At 38.7% G+C, this 14,490-nt stretch overlaps 1 pseudogene; it reads left to right on the forward strand.

The window, feature by feature from the left end:
* The first annotated feature begins 3,419 nt into the window (after window positions 1-3,419).
* On the forward strand, window positions 3,420-3,626 carry LOC123935531 (annotated as a pseudogene).
* The last annotated feature ends 10,864 nt before the right edge of the window (window positions 3,627-14,490 follow it).

The following is a 14,490-nucleotide window of genomic DNA, read 5'->3' on the forward strand; positions in this document are numbered from 1 at the left end:
TGTACTTCTGTGGTGTTTGTTGTGATCTCTCCTATTTCTTATTTGGGACCTTGTTCTTTTCTTTTTTAAGATTTATTTATTTATTTATTTGACAGAGAGAGAGATCACAAGTAGGCAGAGAGGCAGGCAGAGAGAGAGGAGGAAGCAGGCTCCCTGCGGATCAGTGAGCCCCGTGTAGGGCTCGATCCCAGGACCCTGAGATCATGACCTGAGCCGAAGGCAGTGGCTTAATCCACTGAGCCAACCAGGTGCCCCTTGTTCTTTTCTTTTTGATAAGTCTGGCTAGGGATTTATCCATTATATTAATTCTTTCAAAGAATCAGCTCTTAGTTTCTTTGATCTCTTCTATTATTTATTTCTGCTCTAATCTTTATTATTTCCCTTCTTCTGCTTTATTTGCTGTTCCTTTTCTAGATCCTTTAGGTGTAAGGTTAGGTTGTGTATTTGAGATGTTTCTTGCTTCTTGAAGTAGCCCTGTATTGCAATATACTTCCCTCCTAGGATTTCCTTTGCTGCATCCCAAAGGTTTTGGACTGTCAAGTTTTCATTTTCATTTGCTTCCATGTATTTTTTATTTCTTCTTTGATTTCCTAGATGACCCATTCATGCTTTAGTACCATGTTGTTTAACCTCCATGTATTTGTGGTCTTTCCAAATTCTTTCTTGTGGCTGACTTCAAATTTCAAAGCATGGTGTCTGAAAATATGCACTGTATGATCACAATCTTTTTGTACTTCTTGAGGCCTTATTTGTGACCCAGTATATGATCTATTCTAGAGAATAATCCATATGCACTTGAAAAGAATGTATATTATGTTGCTTAAGGATAACATTTTCTGAATATATCTGTTAAGTCCATCTGGTCCAGTATGTCATTCAAAGCCATTGTTTCCTTGCTGATTTTCTGCTTAAAAGATTTGTTCATTGCTGTAAGTGGGGTGTTAAAGTCCCCTACTATTTTTGTAGTATTATTAAAGAGTTTCCTTAAGGTTGTTTTTAATTGATTTATATATTTGGCTGCTCCCAAGGTAGGGGCATAAATATTTACAATTGCTAGGTCTTCTTGATGGATAGACCCCTTGACTATGGTACAGTGCCCTTTTCATCTCTTGTTAGTGTTTGGTTTGAAATCTAGTTTGTCTAATATAAGCATGGCTGCTCTGGCTTTCTTTTGACATCCATTACCATGATAGATGGTTCTCCATCCTTTCACTTTTAATCTGCAGGTATCTTTGGGTGTAAAATGAATCTCTTATAGGCAGCATATAGATGGATCTTGTTTTTTTTTTTTTAAATCTATTCTGATACCTTATGCCTTTTGATTGGAGCATATAGTCCACTTACAGTCAGAGTGATTATTGAAAGATATGAATTTAGGGCCATTGTATTACTGGTAGAGCTGGCATCTCTGGTGATATTTTCTATTTCTTTCTAGTCTTTGTTGCTTTTGGTATTTTTTCCCACTCAAAGAGCCCCCCTAATATTTCTTGCAGGGCTAATTAGGTAGTCATGAACTCCTGGTTTTGTTTGTCTGGGAAACTCTTTATCTCTCCTTCTATTTTGAATAACAGCCCTTCTGGATGAAGGATTCTTGGCTGCATATTTTTCCCACTCAGCACATTGAATATATCCCGCCATTCTCTTCTGGCCTGCCAAGCTTCTGTAGACAGATCTGTGGCAAATCCGATCTGTCTTCCCTTGTAGGTTAAGGACTTTTTTCCCCCTTGCTGCTTTCAGGATTCTTTCATTGGTATTTTGAGAATTTGACTATGATATGCTTTGACAATGGCCAGCTTTTGCTGAATTTAATGGGAGTTCTCTGTGTTTCTTGTATTTTGATGTCTGTGTTCTTCCCCAGATTAAGGAAGTTTTCAGCTCTAATTTGCTCAAATAAATGTTCTGCCCCTTTATCACTCTCTTCATCTTCTGTGACTCCTATGATATGAATGTCATTATGTCTTAATAAGTTACTGAGTTCCCTAAGTCTACCTTCATGGTCCATTACCTTTGTTTCCCTCTTTTTTTTCAGTTTCATCATTCTCTATAATTTTATCTTTTGTATCATGGATTCTTTGTCTGCTTCATCCGTTCTTGTTGTTATGGCATCCATTCATGTTTGCATCTTGATTGTAGCACTTTTAATTTCAGCCTGACTAGATTTTAGTTCTTTAATCTCAGCAGTAAGGGACTCTCTAGTGTCTTCTATGTTGTATTCAAGCCCAGCTAGTATCCTTATAATTGTTGTTTTAAATTTTAGTTCAGACATCTTACTTTTATTTGTATTTATTATATCTCTGGCCATTCGTTCTACTTCTTGTTCTTTCTTTTGGGATGAATTCCTCCTTCTTGTCATTTTGTCCAGCAAAAAAAATAATCCTCCAAACAAAAAACACTTAGATCCTGGGTGTGTTTTGGTCTGCTTGTTAAGAGAAGTTACATCCAAAAATAAACACTAAAAATATATGAGAATATATGTAACTAAAAAATTTAGAAATAATTTAAAAATGAACTAGAAAAATAAAAAAAAATAAAAATAAAAAGGAAGCTGGATCCTATTTCTCCTAGAGCTGAAGCTCTGCAGCCCTCTATGATCAGTAGACTTGGTGTGTGTGAGGTGTTTATATTCTTCTTCTGGGGGAATGGGCCCATTGCACTGACTCTCAGGAAGGCTTGACCTAATGGAGATGTATGTGCCTGCAGGGTGCAGCTGGGCAGGGCTTGGTGCAAGTGGCTCTGGCCACCACTAGGTGGGCCTGTTTTGCTCTCTGAAGACTTACAAACTGATGGGCAGGATGAAAATTGTGGCATCCTGCTCTGTAACCCAGAGCTGAGAGTTCATTCCCACTACTCTTCAGGAAGCTCTGATGAAAGAGCAAACAATCACCCCTCTTGTGTTCCCAGTTTCTCTTGTGTTCCCAGTTTCTCAGATCCCTCCCTTCACCTTGCCTATGTTCAAGCTGTTTTATCTCAGGTGCATGGTTGGGTTTTAAAACTCCAAATTTTAGGGACTCCATCCGTATGGGCCTGTGCTGATCCCCTGGGGGAGGGTCTCACTGCACTTTTGCTATTTGCTGCCTGTGCAAGGAAAATGGTCCCACAACCCCACAGTGGTTCATAATTTTTGGTAAGGCAGAGCATAGAGCCGGCACCCAGGCTTGCTGCCCTCAACTGGAGTCCCTGTCCCTATGCCTGGGAACAGTGCAGCACATTGGCAGCACCCATTCTTGTGACCGAAGGGATCTTCAGATCACACTTTCCACTCCCAGGTCTCTGCCCTCCTTCCCCAATGGAGGACCTTTAAGCCAGGCATGACCACAGTGTTGGCGGATTTCTATAACTTTAGATTTTGTACTTCCCCACTTATAATACCTTGCCGTGGTTTCCCTAAGCAGGGCTCCCTCCCGTCTGCCCCTCTACTAATGCAGAACCAATCTTCAACTAATCATCCTGGAGTGAGCATTGCACTCTTGAGACCCTTTCTTAAGGACTTTCAGGATCATGCTGAGCAGCAGCATATTGCAGCCCAATAAAAGGCAGCTTTGCCGCACACACGTGCACACTCATCTGGATACTTCATAACTCGAGACTCTGCCTTTGGGAATCTTATTCTTCCCATCTTGCCTTGACACAGAGTAAAGAATTTGTAACAAAAGTGACTGTAATGTCAGATGCCAAAGCTATCATCATTTAGTGCTATAAAAACTGTGTCTTTAAGAATTTTGGTGAAATTTTATACTTTTTCCTTCTTTAAAAGAAAGGCATGTGTAAGTCAAAGCAGAAAAGGAGGGTCACCAAGGGGATGAGAGTTTTGGGAGCTGTGTTATCTGAGGAACTGATTATGCCACTTGTGACTGTTTTAGAACACAGTTTGATTTTTGAACCCAAATCAGACTCTGAATTGGATGATCACATAAATATATTCTCCACCCACTAACTAGGCGGACTGAATATATCATTGTACACAGTAGACTTTCATGAATCATTTATAGTACTTAAAAGAAATGAGAGTGCTTTTAAAACTGTGAACCAATAGGCTTAAATAAGTTATATTCATAGTTGCTATTTGTAGAATTGCTATCAGTGTACCTTTTGTGTTTATAGTCAACTTGTCATCCTGAAATATTCTTTAACTCATAACTAACTCCCTTATTCTCCATTTTCAAAGAAAATATAAGACTAAGTTAGCAACCAGTCTTAAACATCTTTTTTTAAAAGAATTTATTTATTTATTTGACAGACAGAGATCACAAGTAGGCAGAGGCAGGTAGAGAGAGAGAGAGGGGAAAGCAGACTCCCTGCCAAGTAGAGAGCCTGATGTGGGGCTCAATCCCAGGACCCCGAGATCATGATCCGAGCCGAAGGCAGAGACTTAACCAACTGAGCCACCCAGGTGCCCCTAAACACATAAATTATGTGACTAAATGCGATTAAAAACAATGGTAAGGAATTTTTTTGTGTGATCATCAAAATATTGTTTAATATTTTAAAAAAATCTCAGAAGTGCCTAATCTGCATTGACACTGTATTTACTGCTTGTCACAAATGAAGAGCTTCCACCCCAGGCACCACTCACAAGCAGATTCTTTGAGTTGTTCGTGGTGGGGGTTGGCACTCCGGAGGATGTGTGACTCACCATGGTGTCATTCATATTAGCCAGTGGGCAAGGTGGAACTATATTTGCAATGTCAAGTGGTTTCTCTGGCTGCTCAGGAAAAACAGGATGTGGGGTTTCTCTGGTGGGTATGCATCCCAAAGATTTACTAATTGCTTGGCTCAGCTTCTTTTCAGGGGATTTCCAAGAGGAGTGCTCCTTCATCTGGTATAGGTTGTTGTGAGGGCCGCTGGCATGACCATGCCAAAAGGAGTTTTGGCAGAGCTGGTAGTTTTGACACTGCTGGCATTGGTACCGGAAACCTATCATACTCTCCCAGCAGCAGTAGGAGCACTCGATGGGATGGGAGACATTCTCAACTTGGGCGAGTCTAAACGTGAGAGGTAGCCAGACAAGGCACTGGAAAACCAGAAAAGACAGTTCTTATCACTCCCAAATCAGCTCTGCACCTCCCATCTTCCAGAAGGTGGTAGCTTTTCTACTTTCAGACTTGCAGTTTTGTTCTCTCAGTCTGAGGACTGATTGATTTCTTGGGTGTTAAGAATGACTTGATAATTATCTATCTGTGTTCAACAGATGAGGCAAGCTTAGGGTTCCCCTACTCCTTCACCATCTTCATTGCTTCTGAAGTGATATCTCATTGTGGTTTTAATTCATATCATTCTGATGGTTAGTGATGATGAGTATTTTTCCATGTGATTATTGGCCATTTGTATATCTTCATTGGAAAAATGTCTATTTATATTATTTGCTCATTTTAAATTGGGTTATTTGTCTCTTACTATTAAGGTACAAGAGTTTTAAAAAATATGTCTTAAGTAAGTTTTTTTATTCAGATATATTATTGAAAAAATTTTTAAACATCCTGCTTATTGCCTTTTCATTTCTTAATCATGTCCTTTAAAGCACAAATGATTTTTTTACTAACATATAATGTATCATTTGCTTCAGGGGTAGAGTTCTGTGACTCATCAGGCTTACACAATTCACAGCACTCACCATAGCACATATGGTTCCCAATGTCCATAACCCAGCCTCCCTATCCCTCTGCCCTGACCCCCCAGCAACCCTCAGTTTGTTTCCTGAGATTAAAAGTCTTTTATGGTTTGTCTCACTCTCCGGTCCCATCTTGTTTTATTTTTTTCCCTCAGTTCCCCAACAACCCCCCCTCCCCCCGACTCTCAAATTCCTCATATCAGAGACAATATAATTGTCCTTCTCTGATTGACTTATTTTGCACAACATAATACCCTTTAGTTCCATCCACGTCATTACAAATTGTAAGATTTTTGGGTTTTTGATGGCTGCATAGTATTCCATTGTATATATTTTCCACATCTTTATCCATTCATCTGTTGATGAACATCTAGGCTCTTTCCATGGTTTGGCTATGTGGACATTGCTGCTATAAACATTTGGGTGCAGGTGCCCCTTCAGATCACTACATTTGTATCTTTAGGGTAAATACCAGTAGTGTGATTGCTGGAACATAGTTTAGCTCTATTTTCAAGTTCTTGAGGAACCCCTCTACTGTTTTCCTGAGTGGCTGCACCAGCTTGCATTCCCACCAACACTGTAGGAGGGTTCCCCTTTTTCCACATCCTTGCCAAAATCTGTCATTTCCTGACTTGTTAATTTAGCTATTCTGACTGGTGTGAGATGGTATCTCATCGTGGTTTTGATTTGTATTTCCCTGATACGAAGTGATGTTGAGCACTTTTTCATGTGTCTGTTGACCATTTGGATGTCTCCTTTGCAGAAATGTCTGTTCATGTCTTCTGTCCATTTCTTGATTGGATTATTTGTTCTTTGGGTATTGAGTTTGATAAGGTCTTTATAGATTTTAGATACTAGCCCTTAATCTGATATGTTATTTCTGAATATCTTCTCCCATTCTGTCAGTTGTCTTTTAGTTTTGTTGACTATTTCCTTTGCTGTGCAAAAGCTTTTGGTCTTGATTAAGTCCCAATAGTACATTTTTACCCTTGCTTTCCTTGCCTTTGATGATATTTCTAGGAAGAAGTTGCTGAGGCTGAGGTAGAAAAAGTTGCTGCCTGTGTTCTCCTCAAGAATTTTGATGGATTCCTGTCTCACATTGTGGTCTTTCATCCATTTTGAGTCTATTTTTGTGTGTGGTGTAAGGAAATGTTCAGTTTCATTCTTCTGCATGTGGCTGTCCAATTTTCCCAACACCATTTGTTGAAGAGACTTTTTTTCCACTGGACATTCCTTCCTGCTTTGTCAAAGATTAGTTGACTATAGAGTTGATGGTCCATTCCTGGGCTCTCTATTCTGTTCCATTGATCTGTGTCTGTTTTTGTGCCAGTACCATGATGCCTTAATGATTACAGCTCTGTAATAGAGCTTGAAGTCAGGAATTGTGATGCCACCAACTTTGGTTTTCTTTTTCAAATTTACTCTGGCTATTGGGGGTCTTTTCTGGTTCCATATACATTTTAGGATTATGTGTTCCATTTCCTTGAAAAAAATCAATGGTATTTTGATAGACATTGCATTAAATGTGTAGATTGCTTTAGGTAACATAGACATTTTCACAATATTTTTTCTTCCAATCCATGAGCATGGGATGTTTTTCCATTTCTTTGTATCTTCCTCAATTTCTTTCATGAGTATTCATAGTTTTCTGTGTACAGGTTCTTTGCCTCTTTGGTTAGGTTTATTCCTAGGTGTCTTATGGTTTGTGGTGCAGTTATAAATGGGATCGACTCCTTATATTTCCCTTTCTTCTGTCTTGTTGGTATATAGAAATGCAACTGATTTCTGTACATTGATTTTATATCCTGACACTTTACTGAATTCCTATATGAGTCCTAACCATTTTGGAGTGGAGTCTTTGGGTTTTCCACATAAAGTATCATATCATCTGCAAAGAGTGAGAGTTTGGCTTCTTTGCTGATTCGGATGACTTTTATTTCTTTTTGTTGTCTGATTTAAAGAACAAATGATTTTAATTTTGACAATTTCTAACTGATCTATGCTTTTTCTTCTGTTTCTTGTTTTTGATATTATATCTTGCCTAATCTAAGATCTCAAATAATATGTGTTTTTCTTCTGAGAATGTTATCATTTCAGCTCTTACAGTTAAGTCTTTGATCCATTTTGTGGTGTGTCTGGGTGGCTCAATGGGTTAAGCATCTGCCTTTGGTTCATGTCATGATACCAGGGTCCTGGGATTGAGCCCCTCAATGGGCTCCCTGCTCAGCAGAGAGCTGGCTTCTCCCTCTCCCTCTGTTGTTCCCCCTGCTTGTTATCCCTCTTTCTGGCTCTCTCTCTCTCTGTCAAATAAACAAAAAAATATTTTTTTAAAAAGTCTTTCATCCATTTTGAGTTAATTTTTATATAAGATGTGAAGTAGAGATCTAACTCCATTATTATGCATGTAGATATCCAGTTGTCTCAGCACAATTTTTAAAAAAGATTTTATTTATTTATTTGACAGACAGAGATCACAAGTAGGCAGAGAAGCAGGCAGAGAGAGAGGGGGAAGCAGGCTCCCTGCTGAGCAGAGAGCCCGATGCGGGGCTCAATCCCAGGACCCTGGGATCATGACCTGAGCCGAAGGCAGAGGTTTAGCCCACTGAGCGACCCAGGCGCCCTGTCTCAGCACAATTTATTGAAAAGACTATTGCTTTCCCTACTGAATTGTCTTGACACCCTTGTCAAAAATCAGTTAACTGTAAATGTAAGGGTTTATTTCTCAACTCTAAATTCTATTCCATTCATCTATCAGTCTATCCTTATGTCAGTACTACACTTTGTTAGTTATTGCTGCAGTGCAGTAAATTTTGAAATTGGGTGATGTGAGTCATCCAAATTTGCTCTTCCTTTTCAAGATTGTTTTGACTACTTTGGGTCCCTCTCACCCTCTCATTTCCCCATGAATTTTAGGATGAGATTATTAAATTCGGATGAGATTATTAAATTCTGCAAAGGAGTTGACTGGGATTTTGATAGGGATTACATTGAGTCTGTAGATCAATTTGTGGTGTAATGTTCTCTTAACTGTTCATGAGCAAGAAATGTCTTTTCATTTATTTAGATCTTCTTAAATTTCTTTCAGCAATATTCTTTAATTCTCAGATTATATGTTTTATTCTTTTTTGTTAAATTTATTACTAATTTTTATATTATTATAAATTTAATTGATTTCCTATGGAGCTTTGTTTTAAATTGAACACTACACAAAAAACTAATGATGTACTATGTTGGCTAACTGAACATAATTAAAAAAGTAAATCAAATTAAAAAAAAGTTTCACAAAAGGCTACTTCTTTGAATATCAGGTTGAAATTTTAGAGGTCAAAAATTAATATAAACAAAAGAAAAATCTCAGTTCTAGCTTACCATTACAAAGGGATGCTCTGGCAAAGCAATATGCTATCATGTTTAAGACATGGCACATTGTCCCAGTTGTGAAGAGTGGCCCTATCAATTACTCTGTTTGCAAAGCAGCTTCTCTTCATAGGTTTGTTTTTTTGCTTTTTGTTTTTTTTTTAAATATTTTATTTATTTGACAGAGAGAAATCACAACTAGGCAGAGAGGCAGGCAGAGAGAGAGGAGGAAGCAGGCTCCCCGCTGAGCAGAGAGCCCGATGTGGGGCTCGATCCCAGGACTCTGGGATCATGACCTGAGCTGAAGGCAGAGGCTTTAACCCACTGAGCCACCCAGGCGCCCCTGCTTTTTGTTTTTTGTTTTTTTTGTTTTTTGTTTTTATGGAAACTCTATCCCTAACATGGGGCTTGAACTCATGATCCTGAGATCAAGAGTCACATGCTCTACCAACTGAGCCAGTCACACACCTCAAGGCATCCTCTCTTCAGACTTAGGAAGCATGTGAATTTTGTGTTAAGCTCCTCAACTCCTCTTTGTTTAGAACATCAACATAGTGCTAGAAGTCCTAAGATTACCAGTCAGACAACAAAAAGAAATAAAAGGCATTCAAGTTGGCAAAGAAGAAGTCAAACCCTCTCTCTTCACAGATGACATGATCCTTTATTTGGAAAACCCAAAAGATTCCACCCCCGAATTATTAGAGCTCTTATTGCAATATAGCAATGTGGCAGGATATAAAATCAATACACAGAAATTGGTTGCTTTACTATACACTAACAATGTAACTGTAGAAAGAGAAGTTAAGGAATTGATTCTATTTATAATAGCACCAAAAACTGTAAGATACCTAGAAATAAACCTAACCAAAGAGGTAAAAGATCTATACTCTAGAATCTAAGAACACTTATGAAAGAAATCAAAGAAAACACAAAAAGATGGAAAAAGATGCTCGTGGATTAGAAGAATAAACATTGTTAAAATGTCTGTCCTGCCCAGAGCAATCTATACTTTCAAAGCCATCCTTATCAAAATACCATTGGCATTTTTCACGGAGCTGGAACAAACAATCCTAAAATTTGTATGGAACAAGAAAAGACCCCGAATCACCAAGGGAATGTTGAAAAAGAGAAACAATGCTGGGACATCACATTGTCTGACTTCAAGCTAAATTATGAAGCTGAGATCACCAAGACAGCATGGTATTAGCACAAAAACAGACACATAGACCAATGGAACAGAAAAGAGACTCCAAAAATGAACTGTCAACTCTATGGTCAACTAATCTTTGACAAAGCAGGAAAAAATATCCAATGGAAAAAAGATAGTCTCTTCAATAAGTTGTGCTGGGAAAATTGGCCAGCTAACATAAAGAAGAATGAAACTGGAGTATTTTCTTACACCATACACAAAGATAAACTCAAAATGGATGAAATACCTCAATGTGAGACACGATTCCAAAATCCTACAGAAGAACATAGGCAGTAACTTCTTTGATATTGGCCTCAACAACTTCTTTCAAGACACATCTCTAAAGGCAAGGGAAACAAAAGCAAAAGTGAACTTTTGGGACTTCATCAAGATAGAAAGCTTCTGCACAGCAAAGGAAACAGTCAACAAAACTAAGAGAAAATCCATGGAATGGGAGAAGATATTTGCAAATGACATTACAGATAAAGGTTTGGTATTCAAGATCTACAAAGAACTTCTCAAATTCAACAGTCAAAAAACAAATAATCAAGTAAAAAAAAGGGGGGAGAAGACATGAACAGACACTTCTCCAAAGAAGACATACAAATGGCTAACAGACATATGAAAAAATGTTCAACATCGCTAGCCACCAGGGAAACAGAAATCAAAACCACAATGAGATACCACTTTATACCAGTTAGAATGGCCCAAATTAACAAAACAGGAAACAACAAATGTTGGCGAGGATATGGAGAAAGAGGAACCCTCTTACACTGTTGGTGGGAATGCAAGCTGGTGCAGCCAATCTGGAAAACAGTATGGAGGTTCCTCAAGATGTTAATAATAGAACTACCCTATGACCCAGAAATTGCGCTACTAGGTATTTACCCCAAAGACACAGATGTAGCGAAAAGAAGGGGCACATGCAACCCAATGTTCATAGCAATAATTTCCACAATAGCCAAACAATGGAAGGAGCCAAGATGCCCTTCGAAAGATGAATGGATAAAGATGATGTGGTCCACATATACAATGGAATATTACTCAGCTATCAGAAAGGATGAATACCCACCATTTTCATCGACATGGATGGAACTGGAGGAGATTATGCTGAGTGAACAAAGTTAAGCAGAGAAAGACAACGGTCATATGGTTTCACTCCTATGCAGAACATAAGGAATAGCACAGAAGGCCACAGGAGAAGGGAGGGAAAACTGAATGGGAAGAAATCAGAGAGGGAGATGAACCATAAGAGACTACGGACTCCAGGAAAGAAACTAACGGTTTCAGAGAGGGAGGGGGATGGGGGTAACTGGGTGATGGGTATTGAGGGCACATGTTGTGATGAGCACTGGTTGTTATACACAACTAATGAATCATTGAATGCTACATCAAAAACTAATGATGTACCATACAATAAACATAATAAAAAATGAACAAAATAAAAAAAATGAAAAAATGAAAATCAACCACAACTCTCCAGAGTCTCTTAAGGCATGCCAGCTTTCTTGCTATTCCTTGGATAACCAGTGGCTACCAGTGTGATTTCCTACTTAGGCTTGCCTTTCTTTGTTCACCACAATTCTGAATCCCTTACTTCTTACCCTCCCACCTCCCACCTCAAGCTTCCTGTGTGATGACATTTTTCTTAGTACAGAAGTCAACATAATAGAGGTTTAAGGTATTGGTTTCCAGAGATAGTAGCAGACTATGATGAGGGGGTAGTTAGGACAGGAGACATGGCCACAAATGTATTATCATAGGCCCCAAAGTTGCAGGAGGACTTCAGTAATAGGTGCAGTCACACACACAGAGGGAAGATCCAAGAATAAAGTCAAGAAAAAATGGCCACAAACGGGAGTCAAAGCAACAATAGTCAATAGGGCTAGCTGAGATGTCATCAAGTGCAGGGGTCAAACAATAAGACAGACCGTAGTTTGAACAAAGGGCAGGAATCAGCAGTGGAGCTAGACCTTGAGACAGCGGCAATAGAACTGACACTCAGGTATAACCTGCTTCCCTTAGTTACTATCAGTTAAGCTCCTTCCCCTTGAGGTGCTCCTCCAAGTTCTTACAGAGTCCAGGCTTCTAGTATCAGTCACAGTCTCATCTGGAAAGCAGAATCAGTAAGAGATATCTATCCCTTTTTTTTCATCTTCATCACTCTTTCCCTATTACTATCTCTCTTTCAGCTACATAAATGTATTAATATCTATATCTATATATAGCAATATTAAGGAATTTATTATAGGAATTTTACTATATGCAATTGTGGAAGCTGTTAAATAGCCCACGTGAAGCTGTTGCTTTTGAATCTGGTGCTGGAGCCCAAACTGATGCTAAATCCGCACTGACAGGGCCAGTATTCAACAAGGAATGACAAACATAAAGTAGAGGAAACAAAGGTAAGTTAGAACTTGCAAGGTTTAGCTGGAACCCCAAAGATGAACTGGAACCATGTTTGTCTCTCACCATGACCTTTAAGCCTCCATCTCTGGTGATGGGAGTTTCCTACATAAGTTGCCACCCTTCATCTCAAAGCTAAACACTCAAATGTCCCAGGAACTGGAAAAGTGGTAGGAGGCAGGAACTAGAGGATCTGTGAGCCCAGCTGCTATCCCACACCCAATGGGTAAGGCAGCAGGTAAGAGAGAAGCTGTATGAGCTGCAACAACACTGTGTGCACTATCTTGATCATTCAGGATAAGAAGACGGCTCTGCTTCATTTGTATTTTCTTAATCTGATACAAAATACCTCTTGTGGCCCATCTTAACCCAGAACTATGCAGGAGAGGAAATTCTGGAGAGATGTAGTTTTGGATCATCTAAGTTGACACGGAACAAACATACAATGCTTGTCAACCCAGATCATTGTCTCAGTGAAGAACTCCTTATCCTTCCAGGAGCACTTGATGTCTCATCTTCAGAAAAGAACCCTCATTCTGTGGAGCTCACGTTCCCAGTACATAAGCAGAAACTGGCTCAAGGACTTTTGTGGTAAGAATCTTAATAGCTGGGATCTTTTTTTTAAAGACTTTATTTAAGAGAGAGAGTGAGCAAGAAAGTGAGAGAGAATATGAGTTGGGGTAGGGGAAAAGGGAGAAGCAGACTCCCCACTGAGCAGAGAGCCTGATGTGGGGTTCAATCCCAAGACCCTGGGATCATAACTTGAGCTGAAGCAGATGCTTAAGTGACTGTGCCACCCAGGTGCCCCAGAAAATTCTTCTTAGGACTCTAGTTAAGATCCCAGCTATCTGGGGGCACCTGGGTGGCTCATTCAGTTAAGCATCTGCCTTGGGCTCAGGTCATGATCCCAGTGCCTCATTGGGCTCCCTGCTCAGCAGGGAGCCTGCGTCTTCTCCTCCTCCCCATTTGTGCTGTCTGTCATTATCTCTGTCTCTCTCTCAAATAAATAAATAATTTTTTTTAAAAAAGGATTTTCCACTTAATGAACTACCCAAAAAAGACTGAAGCAATATAGCTAAAAGGACAGAATTTTTCAGTCAAATGACATCAAATAGGTTTATAACTCATAAAGCTAAACCTTTATGTTCTCGTGGATTATGGTTACAGTCTCACATACATTTTAACCACAAGCTGGCCTCCTGTGAAATTTGCTCTTAAGTAATGAAAGACGCAAATGAAGAGGGAGAGAGGGTTGCTTGACATTTATAACTGGACTTACTTAATGGATGTGACCATAGCTCTCTAAATATGACTAAAAGTGTCTTGTTGAAGAACAAAGAGATGTAGAATGATGAGACTACCCATATTCTACTTAAGGCAAATGAATTTCATTCCTTTAGTCACTAATTTAAGATATCTTTACACTGTAAAAATAGATGTACCCAGCATTACTCATTTAATTTTGTTTCTTGATTTGTTTGTGATCATTGTTAATTACTGAAGGTAGAAAAGCATAACAAAAAGAAAAAAATACTGGCTTTGAATGGTTATATAAAACTAATTTAAAATTTGAAGAAATCCTAACAATGAAAAGACTTATAGTTTAGTCTTATAAATCGTCAGCTGCCCCGGACCAAACATGGTTTATGTGTACAGTATAGATTTCAGTTTGTTTCTTGTTCTTCCTTAAGGTTGCATTTTCTTTATAGTAAATATGACATCTTCCTTCCATATACATAAATATACCTCTATCACCAGTAATTTAAAAAAATAAAAGCAGAGTTTTGCCTTGTTTAGATACTGGTTAATTTTATATGCTTATTGTTGTTTTTTTTTATATGCTTATTGTTAACAAATGGCCTGGATGGGTTTTTCCAATAAACTACAAACCAACCCTATTTTGGTTTTTTCAATAGGGAAGAATCTTTTC

The sequence above is a fragment of the Meles meles genome, chromosome X (genome assembly GCF_922984935.1).
Source record: "Meles meles chromosome X, mMelMel3.1 paternal haplotype, whole genome shotgun sequence".
NCBI lineage: Eukaryota > Metazoa > Chordata > Mammalia > Carnivora > Mustelidae > Meles > Meles meles.